Source organism: Notothenia rossii (assembly GCF_949606895.1).
Source record: "Notothenia rossii genome assembly, chromosome: 11".
Lineage (NCBI taxonomy): Eukaryota > Metazoa > Chordata > Actinopteri > Perciformes > Nototheniidae > Notothenia > Notothenia rossii.
In genome coordinates this window covers 18,690,897-18,714,282 of record NC_136910.1, presented here as the reverse complement: position 1 = coordinate 18,714,282, position 23,386 = coordinate 18,690,897, and the positions used below count along the sequence as shown (strand labels likewise).

At 40.4% G+C, this 23,386-nt stretch overlaps 1 protein-coding gene across 5 annotated transcripts in view; it reads left to right on the top strand.

Annotated features, from left to right (window-relative positions):
- Positions 1–23,386, top strand: part of thrab (thyroid hormone receptor alpha b) — a 216,573-nt gene that overhangs the window by 67,894 nt on the left and 125,293 nt on the right. For 2 of the 5 annotated variants that reach the window (XM_079660058.1, XM_079660062.1), the window contains exon 1: positions 7,452–7,926. The exons of 2 other annotated variants lie outside the window; for them this stretch is intronic. The gene's annotated coding sequence lies outside the window, so the exon portion shown is untranslated. Of the gene's footprint in view, positions 1–4,526; positions 4,547–7,451; positions 7,927–23,386 lie in introns of those variants that run through there. One more of the 5 variants, XM_079660060.1, reaches the window with a different exon arrangement.

Here is a 23,386-nt window from a genome sequence, read left to right as displayed (position 1 = left end):
AGCCGTACACTTGCCGCAGTTTTTGCGTGGCTGTGTCTTTAATTGTAAGCCCAGTGGCAATCTGTTCATCTGTCACACTGATCATACAATAACACCATCGAAAATAATAGAGAGCCGAAGTCCCTCCCTTTCCGGTGAAACTCCATGGGACCTTATTTCGGAAAAGTTATGTATTGAATTCAATGGCGAGAGAAAGATTGTCTTTCGATCCCGTTTGACTTGTGCCATGAATTACACATATGATGTTTGTCAATTTAAAAGAACATTTTGTAAGTCAAAAAAAATAAAATTGTCGTAAAACTGTGAAGTAACACATTTTTTTGTGCGAAACGCCCAATGAACTACATCTCTGGTCTCGCACAACACACGTCACCAACAACAAGCTGGCCGTCACGTTAGCATATTTCACCTCTTTCTTTCAGAATGAGGCGAAAAGTATTAAACGAGGAGAAAATTACTACACGTCTGGGCATGTTGAGAGCTGTGTATACACAAAAGGGGAGTTAGTCGGTTCCATAAGAGCCGAGGTGAGTGTTAAATTGACATAACGTTAATGTCAGCTAGCTATATAACAAGCTTTTTCTACAACCAGGTAGAAGAGAACTCTCTCCTTACAGACTGTGAGGTAAAGGCACACCTTTATTCATATCAAAAAGGTTGCTGACCCCTGATTTAGACAAAGGAGTTTGTTATATCAACAAGGGAGAAAACAATCAGTGAAAGGGTCAAGAAGACAATGGAACAGGTGCAGGAAATGAAAGTAAATTGAGGGCAAAAGACAAGTGTCAGGAATGAGCACTCTAAACCACTCGTTTTGTCTCAAGTATAACGTGCTCTAGTACTGAAGTATATCTATTTCTAATTTGTTAGTCTGAATTTCAGACCTGTGAGTTGAATAGAAATTATCATCACATTTTGCTCCACTACGCTCCTCAAAGACAGTTTAATATAGAACCATCCAAATAGTCAGCCTCTTATGAGACAGGCAAGCAGTATGATTTAGCACGATCTCAACTAGACCTTGGACAATGACATACGTTTTGTTATGACTAGAAGTAAACGTTTATTTTCCAGGCATAGGTCTGATCAGAGTTCTTTGATGACGTTCTTTAAATCACAAATAACAATAAGAAAGAGTGATCCTGCACGTTGCTTTGGTCCATCAATGTGCTTTACATGCTTAACTGTGCACATAACACAACGCTCATGCAGTAATAAAACATTCATCATTTGAGTATAATCTAAACTAAGGACGAACACCATTTTGGATGAATGCAAAAAAGGCTATGCTGGAATGAAATCCTTGATATTGAGCTAACAAACCAAACACATGGATAAAAGCTGAAAGAAAATATAAGGGTTAATCCAGTTAATCACACACACATTGTGTATTCACTCTTTTAATCTAATTTTTAAATCTTATAAAATGAGAAGTATCAGGTTCAACTATTGAAGTACAATGACGTTGGGAATGCCAAGTTTATCCTCATATGCACTTAAGCAAATGCAAAGGCTGTTTTTGTGGAATTTTGATAACTTAAAGTGGACTTTGATGTGAATAATACCATTACCTTTTTACTAGTTTATAACAATGTGTGTGTTTGTCATTTGTCAGTGTTTGGCCTGAGGATAGTGTTCGTAAATGTTTTTTACACCCTGACAATGATTAACAACCCTGCCAATAGACAGCTTATTTATACAACAGATTTCATTCCAAGGACTGTACTTTACAGAAAAGCAAAGACTATTAACAGTGTGTACACTTGCATGCATGCAGCACTAACAAGCAATTAACTGATAACGATCACATGCAAATGAAACACTCAACCACAATGACACATAGCTAATTAAAAGCACAGGAGAGAATGAATCTTTGTAGTCTGTTTACAGGATTGCTAAATATTAATTTATCTTTTAAGCAGGTGTTTTAGCACTTTTGCATCAAATGTATACAGTAAATCCATCTTAAATAAACAACACCAAATCAAGAAAAAACACAATACTCACAGGGACTTTGCAGAAAACATTGGAAATAGATTTGACTTATCTAACAGTCCCTTTGACTACATTTAAATTGTGTGGCTTCAGTAATGGCGTTGAATGGTAAACCCAAATCAAAGCCTCAAAGGGCCCAGCTGCTACGTGGATATTTTTGTGCTGCCTGTGGTGGGAATTGATTAATATAGAAGGGCTATTATCCATCTGTGCATTATGCAGTCATTAACATATCTATCTACTCTACTGCCCAATCTTGTGGGAATGATGTTCACGCGGACGGTTCTGCAGTTTACGACTCACGTGAAAGTGCCAACGCTCAAGGCCAATGGGGGTAGCCGAGTGACGTTTATAAAATGCAGCCAAAAATAGGGTTGGACTGATAATGTCATTAATACGCTTGATTGAGGCCGAGGTTTGTAGCACCAGAGTTGGCATGTTTTTTTTCATACCTCGCCAAGAAAGTTATGTAATTTTCTGTCAGCGCGATTATGGAATAAATACTGGTCCTATTTTTAAAGAATTTAATGGAAGGCTGGGGCATGACCCAAAGAAGACCCAATAAAAATGTGGAGGACAGCCGAATAATGCGGAAGATTTGTGGTTTTGTAAAAAAAATCCTGACCGGGAAAAATAAGTTGAACTCTTCCTCAAGTCAACACAAGAACTCAGAAATGGACATCGACCTGTTCTTAAATCCTCTGAACAATAAAATGTCACACATCTTCCGTCTACATCCAAGTTGATTCCCTTAAACCCGATGGACACACCAATGTTGCACAAACAACTTCCTATCTATATAATGGCCAATTCGAAGTGCATGTGAATGCAACATTGGCCCGGTGGAGGACTGGGCTGTCCGAGTGTTATCTACTTAAAATTGTTACCACATTGACGATATAGTTGGTTAAGACAAGGTTTAGTTAACTTACTTCGAAGTATAGATTCAGATTGTTGTTTCCAGTGTGGCAATGTTAGTTGGAAATAAATGGTTTAACCCTCCTGTTGTCTTCGGGTCAAATCTGACCGATTTACTACTTTCATCAATCATAACTTTTTTGTTTTACATTTGATTGCATTAAGGCTTTATGATATCCTTCACAGTAGACATTTGAACATGGAAAATAGCGGATCACCACTTTCATTGCATTTTGGATGATTTAGTCAACTTTGTAACACCCATGGTGTTCCCGGTCAGAAATGACCGCCATAAAGAAAAGGGATTAGTAACCATCCAGATCAGATCACACACACACACACACACACACACACACACACACACACACACACACACACACACACACACACACACACACACACACACACACACACACACACACACACACACACACACACACACACACACACACACACACACACACACACACACACACACATACTGTAGATGTGTTCCCCCCCCCCGCCTTATGTGCCCAATCCCCCCATGTGAATCACAACTGGCACACACAAACTCTTATGTGCCCCTCGCCCCACATGGATCACACCTGGCACACGCAATACATGTTCAGTGTCTATTCTTTGTATATTCACTGCAATTTTTCATGTATACCAGCAGTCTGATACAATATTTACAGTTTGAAAGGGTGTTAAATGAAATGTGGTGATGATTAATGGTTTTTGTGTTAATGTAACAGCAGTTAAAACAGGACCGGTCAAATTTGACCGCGAACACCAAAGTAAGGGGGGGAAAACGAAGACAATAGGAGGTTAAAGAAACTAGTTTCTGGAGACTTAGATCACCCCTTGACTTTTCCTTTTGCGTCACTATTAGTTTGACATCTTTGGAAATGTTGAATACACATTCATATTAATATTAGATCCTAAAGGATGAATTGTAATAAGGTCATTGATACCATGGCCTTTCATCTAGAGTTGAGTTTTCTTCAGTTAAGGACCAAAACCCTGAAAACCCAGTGACCCATCTGCCTCAGTTGTACTTCGTCTTTATTGCTGAAGTGTTTGCATGATAATCTGGTAAAATAAACTAGTGACATGCAAACATTGCTCCTGGAAAATGATTAGTGTGGATAATTTAGCATGCTAAGGTTAGCATTTAGCTCAAAGCCTGCTGTGTCTAAGTATAGACTCAATGAGTCTCTGGTGTGACTTCAGACTAGAACCTCAGTCCAAAATAACTGGAGGGGTAATCACTTCCTAGTGTGACTGCACTGTTAAAGTTTGCCACATCAAGAGGGTTTCTTTTTCTCTGCAATCATGCACATTTTTATTGTGACGGTTGCCCTACATGTGACTACTGTATGAGGACATATAGCCACACAAAGGCTTAGAAAGAAAAAAAAACCTCTGTGGAAACACAAGAAAGGAATGTTGTACTAAAAGGATTAACTTAGAAAAGCTGCCCTGTGAATTCTTAACTCATTTAGGTGAAGCCTCATATAAGCCACAGATGTATTAAAAAACACATTTCTTTCACAGGACTCTGGATTCTGTTGTGATCTGGAAAGAGAAAGTTTCATGGCCAGCTTTGACAGAGATCACTGCGAGCAGAAACTCTTCCAATGACACTTAAGTATAACATTTACACATCCTTGAAAGAATACAAGTGCCTAATGACTTTATTCACCTTAAAGGTCCCATGTCATGCTTTTCCGGTTATTACCCGTCCCCTTGTGTGTTATGAATGTTTTTATGCATGTAAATGGTCTGCAGAGTCAAAACCCTCAAAGTACACCCTGTAGCGAGTAAAACTTTAACACAGAAAATACCTCCCCAAAACGCCTTGTCGGAGATACTGTACGTCACTGTCCATTGATTCTTCCGGGTACCGCATGATGTCATGCGTTACCCGGAACCAAATGGACCAATCCGTGGAGCCGTTACGTTACGTCCGCGGAGCCGTTATGTTAAGCCCCCGCTGATTGGTCCAAATTGACCAATCCACGGACTTCCTCACACACACACTCAGTGCAGGCATCTCTGCTGATCTCTCCTCCCTGGCTGCAGGCTGATAACAGACAGTTGGGATCGTGGCGACATTCTCTCTGCAGACCCATTCTCACTGCGTTTATCAACCTTTTTCTTACTCGATATCAAGCTACACTTATTGTTTTTACTTCGGCTTTGACTTTGTGTGTGCTCAGGGTGAGTTTGGCTGTGTTTCGCTGTCGCTAAAAAAGGAAACCACACCTCCACGGAGCTCAGTGCGATTCACAAACTCCCGACCAATCAGAGCACACTGTGCTCACAGGGAGGGTGGGGGCTGGAGCTATTGGAGCTACAACGAGCCGTTAAGGGCAGAGAGTGAAATTCAGTGAATACACATAGTTTACAGAGAATGCTGTATGAGAAACCAATGTGAGTTTGGAAAATTGCACAATATAAATGTATTCTATTAGACCTCAACAATGGAATTATGATCAGTGGAAATGGCCATGACATGGGACCTTTAATGTAACCTTAACCATACTATAGTTACCTTGTGCATATATTGTTGTAAAAATGACCATACATTTAGCAGTAACAATCCAACTCTTTATCGCTCGAGCTGAGATTATGTCCCACCTGCCTGTTCTATATCTGAGCTGAACATCTCGGAAGATCTGTAATGAATCTTGTAATTGTGTCCCTCAGTAATGGGTGTCCTTCAGAATTGTCACAGCAACTGAAACATAAAATGTGCACTCAAAGCCCTGTACGTCAGGCACGCATGCAATGGCCACTTTTAAAGGGACGAAACCAACATGATCAAATGCAGACTTGAGTCATTAGCACAGTTCTCAACATGTCCTTTTCTGAGGACGACGATTAGGCTATGGATAGAGCTAGCTCACTGGATCTGCTTTGTTCTATAGAACAGACTTTTTCTGGAAATCAAGTGCATATAACCAACACCCGCATTTAATCAATATCAACTTCCTGTATCACTACTTATGTACATTCCCACATCGTGAAATGTTAAAGTAAGACATGGAGATGGTCAGTGAAATTATGGTTTCAGAGATAAAGCAGTGTGCACTTTTGTGTTTGTTGCAGTAGATCTTTCATTCTCTACCACAATTCTCCTTCCCTGCTATTGAAAACAATCAAAGATTCATTTCTCAGTTCTAGCATTGCAGTGCTTGAACATTGTGCCACTTCCACAGCTTGTGATCTGCTGAATATTTTTCTGCTACATTTTTCCGACAGAAATATCAGTTTTGAAGCTTCAGTCACAATACATTTGCTCAGCACACCAAACTTCTTCCAAGTCTAAGTCTAAATAGTTTATTCATGAGCCCTGCCTGCACTATACGTTTTATCGACAATTGGACTTTTCTCAAAATGGTATATAAAAAAAATGATCCACACCACCATATGTTAAGAGAATCTTTGGCTGCATTGACATCAGGATACTTCAGGCTCCCAGGATGCCTTTGTCAGCCTACGGCCTATATTAAGTAGTTATGGTAATTTTATCGGTTCTGTTTGTCCAGCTGTTATTTTAATCAAAATAAATGGAGTGCATTATATTCTGTCTTTCCTTCACTCTCTCCTATCTGTCTATCGGTCTGTACAGCCATAGATTTGTTGGTAGCAATTAAATAATTGCAATCATCAAAAGCAATCCAGGGATTATTGCAGAAAAGCTAATTTAGCCCTGATCCCCTCTGCTTGTTGTTTGTGATAACAATCACTGCATTGCAAATATTGCTTACAAGGTCAATAGTATTGATTATGTTAACTGAGTGATTGACATTTTTTTTAAACTAATTTGACTAACTAAGTCTGCAGTCTTTTCATGTCTTCAAAAAAACGTAACGATTGGCCAACTATCCAAAAGTTGTCAACATTTTAATTTGAGGCATTTTAGCTTCTAATTTTCTTTGGAAATGAAATATATTTTTGCTTTTTGAACCCTTAACTGAAATAAATAAATAAATAAAGAATCCGAAAAAGTCATGTGGACATTTTACAGACAAACATTTAATTAATAGAAAGTAATTTACCTGAAAATTGGTATTGAATACAATCACAAGTTCATTCATATTTCCTATGGCCGTCCGACCATTAGTTCAAAACTCAGTTTTTTTCACAAATAGCATTTATATAAAACAGTGAATGTTTTACATTTGACCTGAATCCTGAGAAGGGCGTGTTTGCTTGATACATGACTTGCATGATGAATCAATAATCCAAAATGTTGATCATTTTCCTGATAAATTGTCTATAATGATAATTGAGTTATTTAGATTATTTAGATATTTCCCTGATAAACGCCTTTGTATTGATTGAACTGCCCAGTCGTGTCCCTTCACCAGAGCTATAATGTCTACCTCCAAGATGGACTGATCTCACCTTCTTACAGGGAGAAGGAGGAGGGAGGGGGCTTCGACTCGTTCATGAAGGAGTCAATAAATAAGGAAAGCAAAGGCGACCCAAGGCAGGGAGATGTTCAGCATTTCTCATCTCACCGTCCCCGACATGTGTTTGTGTGCAGGCTACAGTTTGTGTTTTACAGTGGTGGTCCTGTAGAGAGCGGTAGATAGTTTTAATAAGCGGTAACCCAGCAGAGCTCCCCTTACTGTACAGTGCATAAGCAGAGGGAGGAGCGACCGTGTAGTATTTCTTTTTTTTTTGCTTCTTTCCCTCCTGTCGCTGCAGCCCATCCAAACGCTACTGAAAGGCACCAGAAAAAGGGGGAACAAACTACTAATTTTCATGCAAAAGCTTTGTAGGAAAGGAGGACACGGAGCTGTTTGAGGAGGGGGATACTTCTGGCACTACGAGGCGTAGCAGCTTAGCTGAGGACCGGGCTTCGGAGTGAGGGGAGACGTGTAGCCGCTCAGCGCTGCCGCTACACTTGTATGCACAAACCGGAGGAGCCCCTCTGACTTTCTCCCGCTTCATTTCCGCCTAATGCCCCAATATCCAACCCGAACTGGTGTCCAGACCGCGTGGGGGTAACCGACGGTAAGTGTCGCTATGAGGCTTTAACCCTCCCGATGTCCACAGCGTGGTGTTTGCAGTTGTTTGGCGTTGCTAGCATCAGTAGCCGGGGCTGGTTTGACAGCAGCCAAGGTACACACGGTGTACAGTACAGTAGGCTGGGTCTAATTGTTGGTCTGCAGCCATTCCGCAACTATTGTTGAAGTTTCCTTCTGCTTAGTTGTCAATTACAAGGCAACACTGCCGGTTACACATGTACAGCGGTCATGCTGCCCTTTTCCTTTAAGTGTTTTATGCTTGTGGTACTATGTGCTGCACACAGGCCCGAACTTGGATTTATGCCTGCTGCACTCAGGCGCGCGCATGGTCCAATCACGCATGCACACGTGCACACACAAACGGAGGGAGTCAGACTGATCGATAAAGACCACCAGCTATGATACACCCATAATGTATAGGAAATGATCTATAGGAAGCCTCTCAGCTCTGTTTCTTGACCCTAATTCGGTTGTCCTCATTTTCTCCTTCAGGTGTTGAAGTGAATGTTAAATGCATAGCCTACTTGCACCGTTATTGTAAGACCATTGGCATCATTATAGTGTTAATTGTACTATTGATTTCAATGAAGTATCTAATGTAAGGCTGTAATGAAAGGGAACATTGCATTTGTAAATGTTTTTGGGCTGGCATAAAGCTTTCTAAACCAAACCCAGTTTGAAAATAGTGCTATTAACATTTATCTTTTTGCCATGCATCTCTAAAAATATAGTTTATCATTGTGTATAATGGTCTGCATGACGCTAGTCTGGTATTTTGAGTAATTAGTGTACCGTCATATACCGTGTACTGTCTGTTGTAGACAAATCTCCAGTGCATCCCAGATAATCACTGTCTGAGCCTATCAGTTGAAATGTATCACACATTGCAAATATCAGAACACAGTGTTCTAGCGAGGCTCAATGTGCACTGCATTAAAACTGTCTGGGTCGGGTATTAAATTACCACAGACGCTCCGACTCAATTGTACAATTGCATGTGTGTGTTTTTAGATAAACATGCCCTTAAAATACTGTAAAACGTAATACAATAGGGTGTACTTTCGGAAACGAAGGCATCGCCCTGGAATTTGTCTCGACATGACTGCACTGATTATAACAAGACTAAAATGCTTAATGTGACTAAGAAACACTTTAATAATACAGCCTGATGTGATGTCCCGTAGCCCTCACTGGCTGCTGACAGACAGCACTGACACTTAATCATTCACTCAGACCAAATCCCCAGAGAAAATAATCTCAGTGTAGCAGATCATGAATATAATGGTGACAGTTTCCTTAGTGAGTTTGCAGCTGTTTGTGTGAGTGAAGTCCCTCATCACTACATTACAGTGCTGTAATAATTAAATCACTCTATGTGATCACTCTGCCCAGAAGCCTTTTTCAGGGTGTCCCTTCTCAGTCACATTTATTTTCACAGTAGTATCTTGCTCTGTGCTGATAGAAAGTGACAGTCTAAGCTGTATGCTCTCTCAGTTGAATCCATCAAGCTGGCAACAGAAGCATTTCCTCTGAGGCTTATTTTAAAAGGCAGTGTATGGATTTTCCCATCAACATGGTAACCAATGCAAAAAAACTGTTTTGACTCTTAGATGTTTTAATCATTAGACTTGAGATGTCCTCAGAAAAAGGTTGCAGTCTCGTTTTACAGGATGAATTTAGGCCCAAAACAACCTCCCTTTTTGCGTCATCTTATGGAAAGTAGAAAGAACAAAGGAAGTTATGCTGGTTTTAAAGTAGGATATAGGCTTATTTATTCCTCTAAAAGTTCTCAAGGGTTCTGGGAGATTGAATACATCTTTACTTCTAAATACGGTTTTTGTCATTATTATGTTAATGTATGTGGTGCCAAAGCCCTATAGAGTGTCAGGATTCTATACAGAATGGGACTAAAACAAAGTTAATTTATGTTAGATCAGCTGGTTACGGACCCAGATGCTCACAGTTCATTAATCATTAGCCATCTGTTTAAATCGCAGTGTGCTTTCCCTGGGTTGATTATTAGCCCTGGTCAAATCCAGCAGTCAAGTATAAACTATAGAGGTTTCTCAATACTCTAATATCCCCTCCTCGACTCCTATCCTCGAGACTTAGTGGCGCCCACAGGAGATGCGAACGGAGGACTGAGGAGGGGAACCGGGGAACCGAGGAGAGAGGAGGGGAAGCAGCAGGCGGTTAGAGAAATGAGAACTCCGCTGCTCTGAGCGTTCATTTTAAAGAGACGTCCATTAATGATGACAGGAGGCACAGCAGCCCTCTGTCTGATGGACAGATGTGTTCATGACGACTTATATATTTACTTTTAATTCATTGACAGTGTGGTATAATGAGATAATAAGAGGCTACAGAGCCGTGGAGGACCCATCAGTGTATCCTCGGTTATAGCTCCTCCAGAGAGCCTCCTCGATGCTCGGTCCTCGATGTGCATTTAGAGAAATGAGATGTCCTTCAACATGGCGCGCTGAAATCCATTTCCGGGTCACTACCGGAGTACCGAGGAGTCGAGGAGGGGAAATTAGAGTATTGAGAAACCTCTATTGTCTCTACAGATAGGATTTTAAATAGACCAAGCGTTGGCTACAGAGTGCAGAACCTATGTAAACAGACATACTCGTAGAAACACTTATGCAATGATTTCTCACACACTGGAACTTTATTTTTCCCGTTAATGTAAATAGTTATTTTCCATGCATTAAAGGGAAGTACATAGGCAATACTGAGTGATGTAACGGTGTTGTACATGAGAGGGAGCACAGAAGGTGGATGGGTGTAGCCCCATGTGACCCGCTCTCCTCTTACTCCGCTCTTTTCTTCTTCTTTTTTTCCTGTTGGCTGGGGCTCCTTCGGGGGGCCAGAGGTGACCTTCTTCAGTCTCTCCCAGCAGCAAGAACCCCAGTGGGCCTCTCTTTTTGTGACCCTGTTTCTGTCTCTCTTTTTTCCTGGCCTCATCACTCCTTTCCTTCTCCTTAAATCCCCCCCTCCCCCTCCACCCCTTCTCTCTCTACTCGCATCCCCTCCTATTCCCCACGGTGGGGCCTAATGCTTAGAAACATAGAGCGTTCACTTATATAACCTTGGCTGTGTGCAGCTGATGTGCTGGTCTGTATCATGCTGTATAATGATGTCAGAGCTGTCTAGTGAGGCAGATGGCATGCTGGGTAGGCCAATATGTCAAGAGCTATTCCTGAACTGAGTCTGGTGTATGTAGGGTGATCCTCGGATTTGCTTCCAATTTCCTTATTTTCTTTGTCTCAGGATGATATTGGAAGTTAAAATGGAGATGTCTGTTTAATTAAATGAAAAATGTGCCAATTATGCATCACAGTATATGGAATGTCCTCACATGTCATGAGGGAGCAGCTACATTGTTTCACATATATTGCTACCCTGCTTTATGTTCTGGCAAGTATGAACATTCTGGACCTCGAACTACATAAGCGAAGGTTATTGACTAGTTGCCAACTTTCATCTTGGACTTTGGGAAACACTGATTGACTTTTTTTTTCGTTTTCAGAGACCATACAACTAATCTATTAACCCAGAAAATTAACAAGTAAATTATTGACAGTAAAAACCACCCAAAGTACTGTAGGTTAAGGTGATCTATTTGTAGCTTAAAAGCAGAGGTTATCATCACATGTGTTCAATGTTGTCTTCTACTCCATGTATACACATCCTGGAATAGCATGCCTGTTATTGTCTTGCCCTTACCTTCTGCTTGACCTCAGTTGAAGCTGGACCCCAAGGCTCTCACTGCATTGTCTGTTTTTTGGCCTATGATTAATTAGATTACAGCACCCATACGCTGAAGAGGTGAACGTTGTTTCATAGGATCTAGTCAGCCAGGGTGAATGCAACAAACCGCAGGCAGTCATCTGATGATCAAGGGTTTCTGCCCTGGAACTCGTCTAAAAGATTTTCTGGCGGTGCAGAGTATAGCTTGTTTATCAACATACTGCATTAAAGCACAAAGCCGTCTTTATCAAAGAGCTTTTGTTTAGCCAACCCAAATACACTTGTTTATAACGCTAAAAGAACACATTGAGGAGCTGGATAGCAAATGTTTGCATTCAATCTATACTATTTAAATATTATCTGTCAAGGAATCTCCTTGTTTCAGCTGTAACACAAAGGAGAGCCTTTGTGTTACAGCTGAAACAAGGAGACGCATGCCCAATCATATGAAATCTATTGAGGTAAAGTTATCAAGTTTTTCAAAAAGTAGGTGAGGTCAGCTACTGTAACGTTGTATACAGTATAAAAGTAATAACAAGAAGAATTGTGTATCTTCCCTCCCTCCTGTCTGCCATAAAGGAAATTCCATGCTGTTTCCTGCTGTAATATCTGGCACGCAGAGTAATGAGTGTGTCCTCACTGGCAATTCAAACCTCATTATCCCTGAAGAATGAGGCTAACCTTTCAGTGCGATGTCGTGGTGGGTTTGTGTTGCGTTCGGGGGCCCGTGAAGCTCCACCGCTGATAAGCACGCTGTCATGGTGAACACGACAAGAGATTATCAGTGCACTCTGCACCGGTCTTCACACAGACCACTGGAGGTCCTGCTGCCCACGAGTTACTGTAGCACCCATCCCCCCCACACACAAACCTATCAGATGTCAGCCAGCATGCTCCACGTTTGTGGCTGTTTCTCACTGTTGTGGTTTTCTTGCCCCTCCCTTTTGTGTTCTCCAACAAGTTTAGGTTTCACTTTATTCTTGAGTTGTTTATTCTTTTCTGTGTCAGTTGAGCAGTGGTTTCAACGCAGATGGTAACCCTTTTGTCTTTTATATTCCTCACTGCTGTTCTCTGTCAACTTCAAATAGCTTTATTGGCAAGACCATAATGACATGCTGCATTGCCAAAGCGTCGTACAAACAATGACAACAGGAATCTATTTATTCACATTTAGAAAATATTTTTTTGTTCAATATACATTTTGAACAAAAACATAAATAACCAGGGAAAACATTGTACTTTTTAGAAAATTCATTTTAAAACATCCCCCCCAGCCCCCCTTTGTACCGTCTGTGCTTCAGCAGCCTCCAGATTACCAAGGGAAAATAATCATTTATAAAATAGCCTTCATTAGCCACAGAAAGTGTCGAGGCTGTTTAACCCAGCCGCACTTCTCTCCTAATAACACCAGTCAGCTTGGCTTTGCCGGGTACAACTGGGGCCACTCAAAACTGGCTTTTCATCAACGGGAATACTTGGCAACCAGGCCTGTGAGGTTTATTTTTGCCAGGGTGAAGCGGAGCACTTTACGAGGACATCCGACATTTGCTGGCACTGAGCAGCTCTCACTCTCTCTTCTCTGGTGGAATAGAAATTAAGTCATTACACATTTACAGACATATTAAACAACTAGTTCCCAAGACAATACAATGCCTACTTTTTTCTTCTATGTCATAAACACAGAGGCGACAGGGTGTACTGTGAGATTCCCTTCATGTGGATTTAAGATTAAACTACAATTTCAATATCTGTGCCCCTGGGGCAGATGATAATCATTTCATAATCAGGGTTCCCAGGAGGAATTAAAGTGAGATTATGAGTTAGTTTGTATGTGAGCATTAGAGATAAGAGCATTAGAAATAGATGTGATATTTTGTAAGATTTGCAAATAATTGATAAATGTTTTCTCTCAGTAGATTCAGTATTGCAATATTTGGTGTATGCTATCTATTTAATTGTCAATTTGCACATGTATATTCACCAGACAGTAGGACACTAACCGATGACTATTTCATTGTCAATAACCTGTAGATTCTTCTCCTCAATAATTGATTAGATGTTTAAAAACTTGCCCTAAGAATTTATAAGAGCCTTATGTGACCCCTTCAAATTGGTATTTTTCTCCAACCAAACAATCAAAACCACTAAATATTCAGTCACTATGGAATTAAACAGATGAAAGCAGGAAATGCTCATAATTGATATCCTTAATCCAGAATCGGTCCTTAATCATGTACAGTAGTATTCTTGTAATTGTGTCACCTCTAAGGAAACTGTGTCTTTATAGTACACAACATTTTTTGAACACAGTTAACCACCACCCAAAGGTAAAAGAAAGCACAGTTGATGGCTTTAATGATAAGTCAAGAGTGTTAACATGCATGTGATAATAGGAAAAAGAACAAATCTGTATAGCTCTTCCCATTGGAAATGTTCCATGCTTCACCATACTTTCTGCTGAGGTAATGAATAACTGAGCAAAGAGATGCTTATAAAGCCCCCTAATAAAAAATGTGGCGCAGACCCAAGTCCCGCTATGGCTACTTCACTCTTCCAAATGTGTACTGTATAGGTCAACATTTCATAACTTTAGTGCTACAAATCTTTAGCCTAGAATGACCTTTTTAAATCTCCAATTACAGTGATTTGAATGCTCTTTCCTTTCTGCTGTAGCAAAAAATCCTTAAACAGGATTGATTTGACTTGGTAAACAGAGTTTAAGAAGATCTTAAACATCTCTAACAAAACCTCCACTGCTAGAATTCCACTTGAATACCCCTGAATAATGAGCTGGATACATGGTTGGCTATGCAGAAGAAAGGCTGGAGATGTATTGCTCCCAGTTTTGTAATCTGTCATGCCTGAGGAAATCTGGATGGACTTGTTCCAGTGCCTGATGGTTTGGCAAGCTTCTACAAAACTCCACCTCTTGACCATTGTATTCTTTTCATTATGGGATTGGGTTTAGTACCACCACACATGCCATGCACACTGCTTCTGCTAGGAAATAGCTTCACAATTACAAGACCAAAATAAAGACCTCTGGTTAACTCCATCAGCCTTGTTACTGTAGATCAACTCAAGAACAACTCCTTCAAAACCATTTCCCAATTTATTTACAATGGTATATTTGTTAGCTAACTAAATAAGGGTTCTTTAACTTAACTGGTCTTTATGGAGAAACACACCTGTTATGTTTCATTTCTGGCTGTACGATAGGGCTGCACGATATTGGAAAAAACTGACATTGCGATATTTTCTTCCCGTGCAACTAGGGATGCCAGTGATTATTCGATTATTCGTTACAGTCTCCATAATCGAATATTCTTTTTAAAAATCGATTTTATTTATATATTTTTGTATTATTATTTATGTTTTTTCGGCCGAATAATCGATTTTGATCATGGTCAGTTTCTGGCAACCCTACCTGCAACATATATTGCGATATGAAAAAATACAGGAATTGAAGAAAAGACAGTTTTTTTTGTCCGCAAACCATTCTTTCTTGAACTTTAATGCTATACAATTGCTATTTCTTTAATACGACGGAGTATTAGGGCCACACTTAGAAAAAAGAAACGGAGATTTCGAGAATAAAGTCGTAATAATACGAGAATAAAGTCATAATTACGAGATTAAAGTCGTAGTTTCATAAGTGACTTGAGAAGGAGACAACAGCAGCGCCCTGCAATAAAATGAGGAACGTGGAGCATCTTGTGAAGCAGTACTTTAGTTTAGGTTTCTCAAATAACTAAATACTTAATCTTTTGTCACATCAGCATCAGATTATCATAAGTATTAGAACTTTGAAAAGGTTGTGCAAGAAACTATGTATATTATTTCGAAGAAAGAACCAAACGGACTTGGAGGAGATTGTCTCCTTTCTGCAGGAGGAAATGGCTGGTACTGGCCGACTACAAGGCTATCGTTGGTTACATCTACGAGCTGTTCAAAGGGGATTTGTTGTCTCACAAGAAAAGATGAGACTTGTAATCAAGGCTTTGGATCCAGAAGGAGTCGAACGATAGCCTTGTAGTGGAATCGGAATGAGCTCCCCATTGAAATCAGGACAGCAGAAAGCTTACACATCTTCCGGCGCAGACTGAAAACTCATCTCTTTCGACTCCACTTCGAGCGATAGAATTACTAACAAAGCACTTATATACTAATAAAGGGCTGGCTTATCTAAAGCCAGTTGAGTAGCACTTGAAATGTTTTAGCTCTATGAAACCTGATGTACTTATATGATTCTGTTTTCTTCAAGCTTGTATCTTGTTGGTCGAATGCACTTATTGTAAGTCGCTTTGGATAAAAGCGTCAGCTAAATGCAATGTAATGTAATGTAGTCGTCGGTAGGGGTGCAACGGTTCACAAACATTTCGGTTCGGTACGTACCTCGGTTTTTAGGTCACAGTTCGGTACGGCAGAACAAATTATCACAAAACATAAAATATTTTTGGGGTTTTTAAAATTATTATTAAACTGTGTATAATGTATTCACTCAAATAAATACAAAATATAATAGTGCGAGTGGTGGAGGCTTAAATGCTAGTGGGAGTTGGGTTTGCACTTCAGTCTTTTTTCTTTTGGTACCGGTGATATTCACGTTCGGGTGATGCCTTTTCAAATGAGTGTGCAAGCTTGATGTATTGCCAGCTGCGTAACCAATTTTAGTTTAACAATGCCGACAAACCGCTTTGGTTCGGTCCACCTGTCTTTGTCCGTCATCCTTGTACGTAACTGCGAAACCAAAATGTTCCCAACCCGGAGACTTCAATGAGGCCTCTCGTCCAATGAAATGACTTGCTCGCTCTATGACGCGTTGAACCCAATGTGAGCAAATTACTCTGAATGCTGCGAAGCAGCACCTTAGATTATTTCCAAAAAGTTATTCACGTTCTCAATTTTTTACGTTTAACGTTATATTCGTTCGGTACACTTCGGTACACACGTGTACCGAACCGAAGGGCCCGTACCGAATAATTTCGGTACGGGTACGTGTACCGTTACACCCCTAGTAGTCGGCCAGAACCAGTCATTTCCTCCTGCAGAAAGGAGACAATCTCCTCTAAGTCCACTTCTCAAGTCACTTATGAAACTACGACTTTAATCTCGTAATTATTACTTTATTTTCGTAACATTACGACTTTATTCTCGTAATATTACGACTTTATTCTTGTAATTATGACTTTATTCTCGTAATGTTACGACTTTATTCTCGTAACTATGACTTTATTCCCCCATTATTACGACTTTATTCTCGAAATCTCTCTGTTTTTTTCTTCTAAGTGTGGCCCTAATACTCCGTCGTACTTTAACAATATTTAACCGGATGAAGGATTTTAGTCACGGACTTCTTGATCTTAAGTTATCAGAGCAACAAGCTGAGCTAGCTCGGTTATGCTGCTGTGATCTGATCAAGAATGGTTGTGATTGTTGGTTTGCTGTGCATTCAGAGCCTGCATGTCTCTCACTCAAGTACCCCTGACATGAGAGCCACGCGAGTTTTCCTTTTGTAGTAAGCAGCAAAAATTATTGTAAATGACATGTTTGAGTTCATTTGCCTACTTAATATCTCTTTTTTTTTTAAATCGATATCGCGCATGCGCATAACGCAATTATCGCTGCGACGCCCTACTGTACGATGTCTTCCTTATTTCACTGCTTCTCACTATACAAATATTTTATTTGAAAATCATTTTAATGATCGGAAGATTATTTTATTCCTTCTCCCAAAACAGTCTGATTTTGTTTTCGAAAGATTAAACTCCGTTCATAGCAACAGTCTATTATTCATGACAGCTCCTAAGGTAATAAGACCATGGAATACCTTAATTTACCGGAATTTATCAGAATTGAGTACTATGTCAACACTCTATCCATTGGTTTAAGCTTACTATTTCAAAAGTGTATCTATTGGATTTAGCTAATTAATGCAACTGTGTATTATTAGTTTTCGCTATTTCTACTTCTATTCCACAATTTCAGCTATTTCAACTGTTAACCCATTAGTTCCAACTTTTTTACCTAATTTATCAATGAACTTTAATCAACTTTTTCAACTTGCTGGCTAGCTTGCCAACATATTTACATAGACTCTATGGTTTTGACACCCTCCTAATTGCAACATTGCTTAGGTGACTCAACATTCTTAAAAAACGATGCATCAAATGAGTTATCAGAAATAAATCTTAGCATAACAATATCTATAACAAAAATAGTATAAGAATACCTTGAGATAATCAGATATAGTTCAGTCTGGTAATCCTTTTTATATTATTAGGTATTGGAAAAAAAGTTTTTCATTAAGTTAAGCCGTTTTGCCTTGAAGGTTTTTAATGTCAATGTTATGGCAGGTCACTTCTTGCTAGCAGTTATTCCTCAGCTCTCTTATTAAATACAGCCCTGCTTCCTCCTTGGAAGAATGTTCTAGATTTGGGTCACATGTCTGGTTTTCACAGTGGTTGATTCGCAACCTCGTCTGACTGGGATAACACGTCTGTATTATGTGTGTGAAATATTCCCCTGGCTTGAGTATTAGACTTGGGTTTATGTTATGACTGTCTGTGAGGTGAAAGATCCCTTCAGAGTTTAGTTGGGTTTCTTTGAAGTGTGACTGACAGTGACTGACTCTCCACTGGGCCGCTCCGTTATTGCCCACCTAGCACTTTTTCTGTTTGAGGAAACTTTTCTGTGTCTGACATCATATCCAAACCTTTCTGAGGCTCGACTTTCCTTTCACTGATTATCTTAGTGGACACCTGTTGAGCCAGTTCAGTGCAAGTAACCACACACTGTCTGTGTGTATGTGTGAACGTCAGAGAAAGGTTTGGCATTCTCTGTGCGATCAAATATTGTAGGCAAAAGAGGGGCATTTTGTCAACAGGAAATACAGGAAAGTGAGTCACCTTTTTAACGTCTGGATGACAACATCGATGCCAGAAGCTGCCATCATTTGTCCCCTTGTCTTTGTTATCATCTCAAGTTCCTGCATGCTTACGCCCACTTGTTCTCTTGTATTTCAGACTGCGTAATCTGTGTTTTATGAAAGGTGATTAATGGATGATCTCAAAAACTGTTTAATTAGGGATGATCATTGTGATAAAGATTTAGGCTTTCAGCGTAATGCAAGCGCTGTCCTTGAGGCTTAATGGTCGGCTCTTGTCAGATGCAGCAATAACACCATCACCGGCAGCACTTTAGAGTATGGTTCACCTTCATGATGACGCTAAGGAGCTGGACCTTTTTAAATCCTAAGCCACGCTGCAGGCTTTACTTGCTCGCTGCCATATGGAATTAACCTTTCAAACATGTTATTACAAAATGCTATGCAGCCATGTTAAACTAAATACTAAATTATTTAGAGTTTTATAAGGGATTGTTGAAAAAAATCATGTAATTCATTTACAAATGTTAAATGGTTATTCTTTTCTTACAAGGCATCGTAAAAGTCTTACTTGGAGTGATTTGTGAGTGTATTGAGGCTATGATTTACTTAAAAGGTGTGCACTGGATTGTTGAAAGAGACTTTTGCTCAGCTTAGCAAATAATCAAACAAAATATGCGCTGGCAGTCTGCCCTTAAAAACACATCTAACATAATGAAATCTTCATCAAGGACGCTGCTGCATAAGGACATAACGCTGCTAATGAGCACTCTGAAATAAGTTAGCCTTCAGAAACATGTCTGCATGTAAACAATCATTAACACATCACTACAAGAAGTCCCTGCTCCTACACACAACCTAGATGCCGTTGTAAAGTTGGAATGCATCATTATCCTGGGATTCGCTGCAGTTTACCTGAGCCAGGATGTGTGTTTCATCTCTACCTGCTAGTGTGTCAGGGGAAGCAGAACCACACACTGGGAGGTCAAGAATGCCAACTTAATGCCAAGTGCCCCTGAGGCTGTCTGTGTGCGCATTTGTGTTTGTGAAAAAGATACTTGCTGATCTGGCAGGCGTTCACATTCTTCCTTTTAGTTTTCTCAACTGCAGCCTATCAAAAAACGTTGGCAGGCAGCAGCGTGGTTAAAATTGATCCCGTTTTTTTTTTTACTGGTGGAAGTTACTTACCCTTCTTTTAAACACTGGCACTAGCTGTGTTATGTGTTCATCCTAATGTATCTGTGTGGGAGTTTGTGCAGGGCTGCCTGTGTGAGCACTGTATCTCTGAAGTGTCGCCATGTGTTCAGTGTAGAGGACAAGCTCGTGTTTCCTCCAACATAGCTGGCCCGGATGGCAGGAAACTCAATAGGCAAAGTGTGAGGCAATCACTCTGTGACTAGCAGACGCTACGGCCCCGCTGTAACTTTGGACCCAAAAGTTCAGGGAAGTCGCATGCAAGCTTTACACATCGCCAATAGTACAAGCATGCATTTACAAACACTTTCACACCAGCAACATCACACACATTCATGTTCACGGACACACGCAAGCGGCTATTCTTAGTTAAGATGTTATCCCTCAGGCTGGTACAGATCACTAGCTTGTGAAAAACACATGTTGCATTAGGTGCTCTGTGTTTGCACAATACTGTATGTATGGATATACACAAAGGCACTTACAGTTCATTTTTCACCCAGCTTAATCTATGTTTGTACAGCTCTGTCTAAACTGTCTGGAGTGAGCGTTTAATGCTGAACCCGACAACTGTTTGACGTTTTTCAAGGCGAGATGTCACTGAGGAAAGTAGTAGCTGCCAACAGTTCTGTCTAACTGCAACAACTTCCTGTGTCAAAACAATTGTTGGTCAAGTTTGTCATCAATTACAAACAACAGCAACAAAAAAATATAATTTTGACTTTGACATGTGTACAACATAGACATGGTTGTACTGCTAATGTTGTCATTTAAAATATATTTTACTTACATCCTGCAACATTATAGTATAAAAAATATTTTCCATGTGGTCGTCTGCCGGTAACAAAGTACATAAACACAGACGGAAAACAAAACTAAAAGCAAACAGTCCATCAACACACAACACCCCACATGACTTTCATTAAGGCTTTCTATTACATAATACTATGTACTGATCCGAATCATTAATAAAGCTGACAAAGCTACCCCACATTTCAGTGAAATTTCACTCAGAATCTTTTAGCTTGGCTAATATTAGCTCTTGACAGGCTGAACATTTGCTAAATGTACTTTTCCACTTCCTAAGTATGATTCTGGCTGCATTAAGAAAGCCTGTGAGATAGGGCTGCCCGATATTGAAAAAAATGACATTGCGATATTTGTTTCCCCTGCGATATATATTGCGTTTTTTTTAACTATATTTAACCAGATGAAGGATTTTAGTCACGTACGTCTGGATCTTAACTGGTTGACTCATCATACCTTAAAGGTCCCATGTCATGGCCATTTCCACTGATCATAATTCCATTGTTGAGGTATACTAAAATAGAAAAATACTGTGCAATTTTCCAAACTCACATTGGTTTCGCATACAACATCTCTGTAAAGTATGTGTATTCAGCAGTATTCACTTTCTCCACTAAACTGCTCGCTGCAGCTCCCCCCCCCCCCTCTCCCTGTGAGCCCAGTGTGCTCTGATTGGTCGGTACGAATCGCGCTGAGCTCCGTAGAGGTGTGATTTCCTTGTTTAGCGATACACAGCCAAACACAGCCAAACTCAACCTGAACACTCACAAAGTCACAGCCGAAATAAAAACAATAAGTGTGGCTTGATATTGAGTAAGAAAAAGGTTTATAGGTTGATAAACGCTGTGAGAATGGGTCTGCAGAGAGAATGGGTCTGCAGAGAGAATTTCGCCGCGATCCCAACTGTCTACATGTTGCTTACCCTCAAATAAGAGGGCTCATCTGTGAATGAAGAAGAGAAAAACCTTTTTGTATCCAAAATAGTTCCAGATGGCAGATGTTGCTTTTCTTTTTGGAAGTAAATCTTCATTCTCGCCGGTATTGTCCTCCTGTTCCTCGCTCATCTTTTACCGGTGTTTTGATGTTCTGCAAACTAGCTGTGCGAGGCCTGCTGTGATCTGATGAAGAATGATTGTGATTGGTGGCTTGCTGTGCATGCAGAGCCTGCATGTCACTCACCCAAGTACTCCTGACATGAGAGCCGCGCAAGTTTTCCTTTTGTAGCAAGCAGCAAAATAATTGTAACATGACGTGTTTGAGTTAATTTGCCTACTTAATATCGCACGTCCTAAAAAAGAAAAATGAGAAAAAAATAAATAATTATTATAAACAATTAATGAAATCGCACGTCCCTGCAATGTGAATATTGCGCATGCGCATATCGCGGTTATCGCCATGACACGATATATCGTTCAGCCCTACTGTGAGAGCTACAGTATAGAGAACCTGGCAGAAGGGAATGTATCCTGTTGACAATAGCAACATATGACAGCCTCAAAAGACCATAAAACAAACTCTTTGTTATACGCCATTTTACATAGGTGTGAAAAGGAACAGTCAAAATACTGAAATTTGCCTACGGAGCAATCATAGTAGATTTAGCTGGATATGCCGTCCAAGGGTCAGTATAGTTGCCGACCTCTGAGAAGAGGCTCCAAAAGCTGCTTGTGTTCCTGAAGACGTGTCCGTGACCCGTGTCCAGGTTGGACGGGCTCCAGCTGGTCTCCTTACTTTCACATCTGCAGTCCTCCTCTGTGCCAAGCCAGGCAGCACTGACCATGCTGACCTTCTATTTGAGTCTGTGTGTGTGGGAGAGAGAGAGGGAGGTATAAACAGATTAGAGCGAGGAACTAGAATAAAGAGAGATGGATCAAGGATCAGGGTTTTGACTGTGAGTTAATGTATTCTGTGTGGGCCTGTTTGTGTGTGTGGCTGTCATGTACATCCTTTACGGTCCAATGCTTCCCCTTGTTGTCCTATATATGTGTGGTTGTGTGTGTTACTGTTACGAGTGTGTTGGCAGAGCCTTATCTGACACTGGGATTAGCTGACCGAAGCCGACCCTTGGCCCCCCGCGACCCTGTGCCTGCCGGAGTCCTTCCCCTTGTTTTTCCACAGATTGTCACTTGAGCATGTCTGCTCTGCTACTGTAAACCAGCCTGTGCAAGTCGATTAATGTACATTAACCCACATGGATTACTTTCTTTAAATACACACTTTTTCCTTTTAATCATTCAATTTAGCATAAATTGAGATTTTACAATGATTTCCAAGCTTCCAGTTGGCCATTAGTTTCCTTTGGTATTTCATTCTGTATGATAAAAGTTCACCCTTTTTACATCTCGTCTATGGGCAACAGCAGATGAGGTCGGGTAAAAAAAGGTGTTACCGGGTTACATAACCTCCTCCGTCTGTGTCATGGATCTATAGAGAGCTGCCGGTCTGTTTGACCGGGGGTGGGGCGGGTGAGCCGCACTTGTAGCAGAGATGTTAGTGCACAGGATGAAGCATGCACTCTGGCTGCATTCACACAGATTTAGTAAATGTAGCGCTTTCCCACAAAGGTTGTTTTGGAGCTGTAGGTGTTTTGATTTGTGCTTTAGAAGTTACTGCTGTGAAGGGATATCAAAATAAGGTTTTATCCCTTTAATTCACTGCTTTACGCTTCTACCTCCATCCATTTACCCTCTAGCGTAGTTGACCACAGCTGCTCTCTTTCTCTCTCTTTTTCTGGAGGAGGGAAACCTTTAGATGGCGTGTTTTGCAAACAAGAACTAACTAATCCCGCATGCTTCTACATTTATAA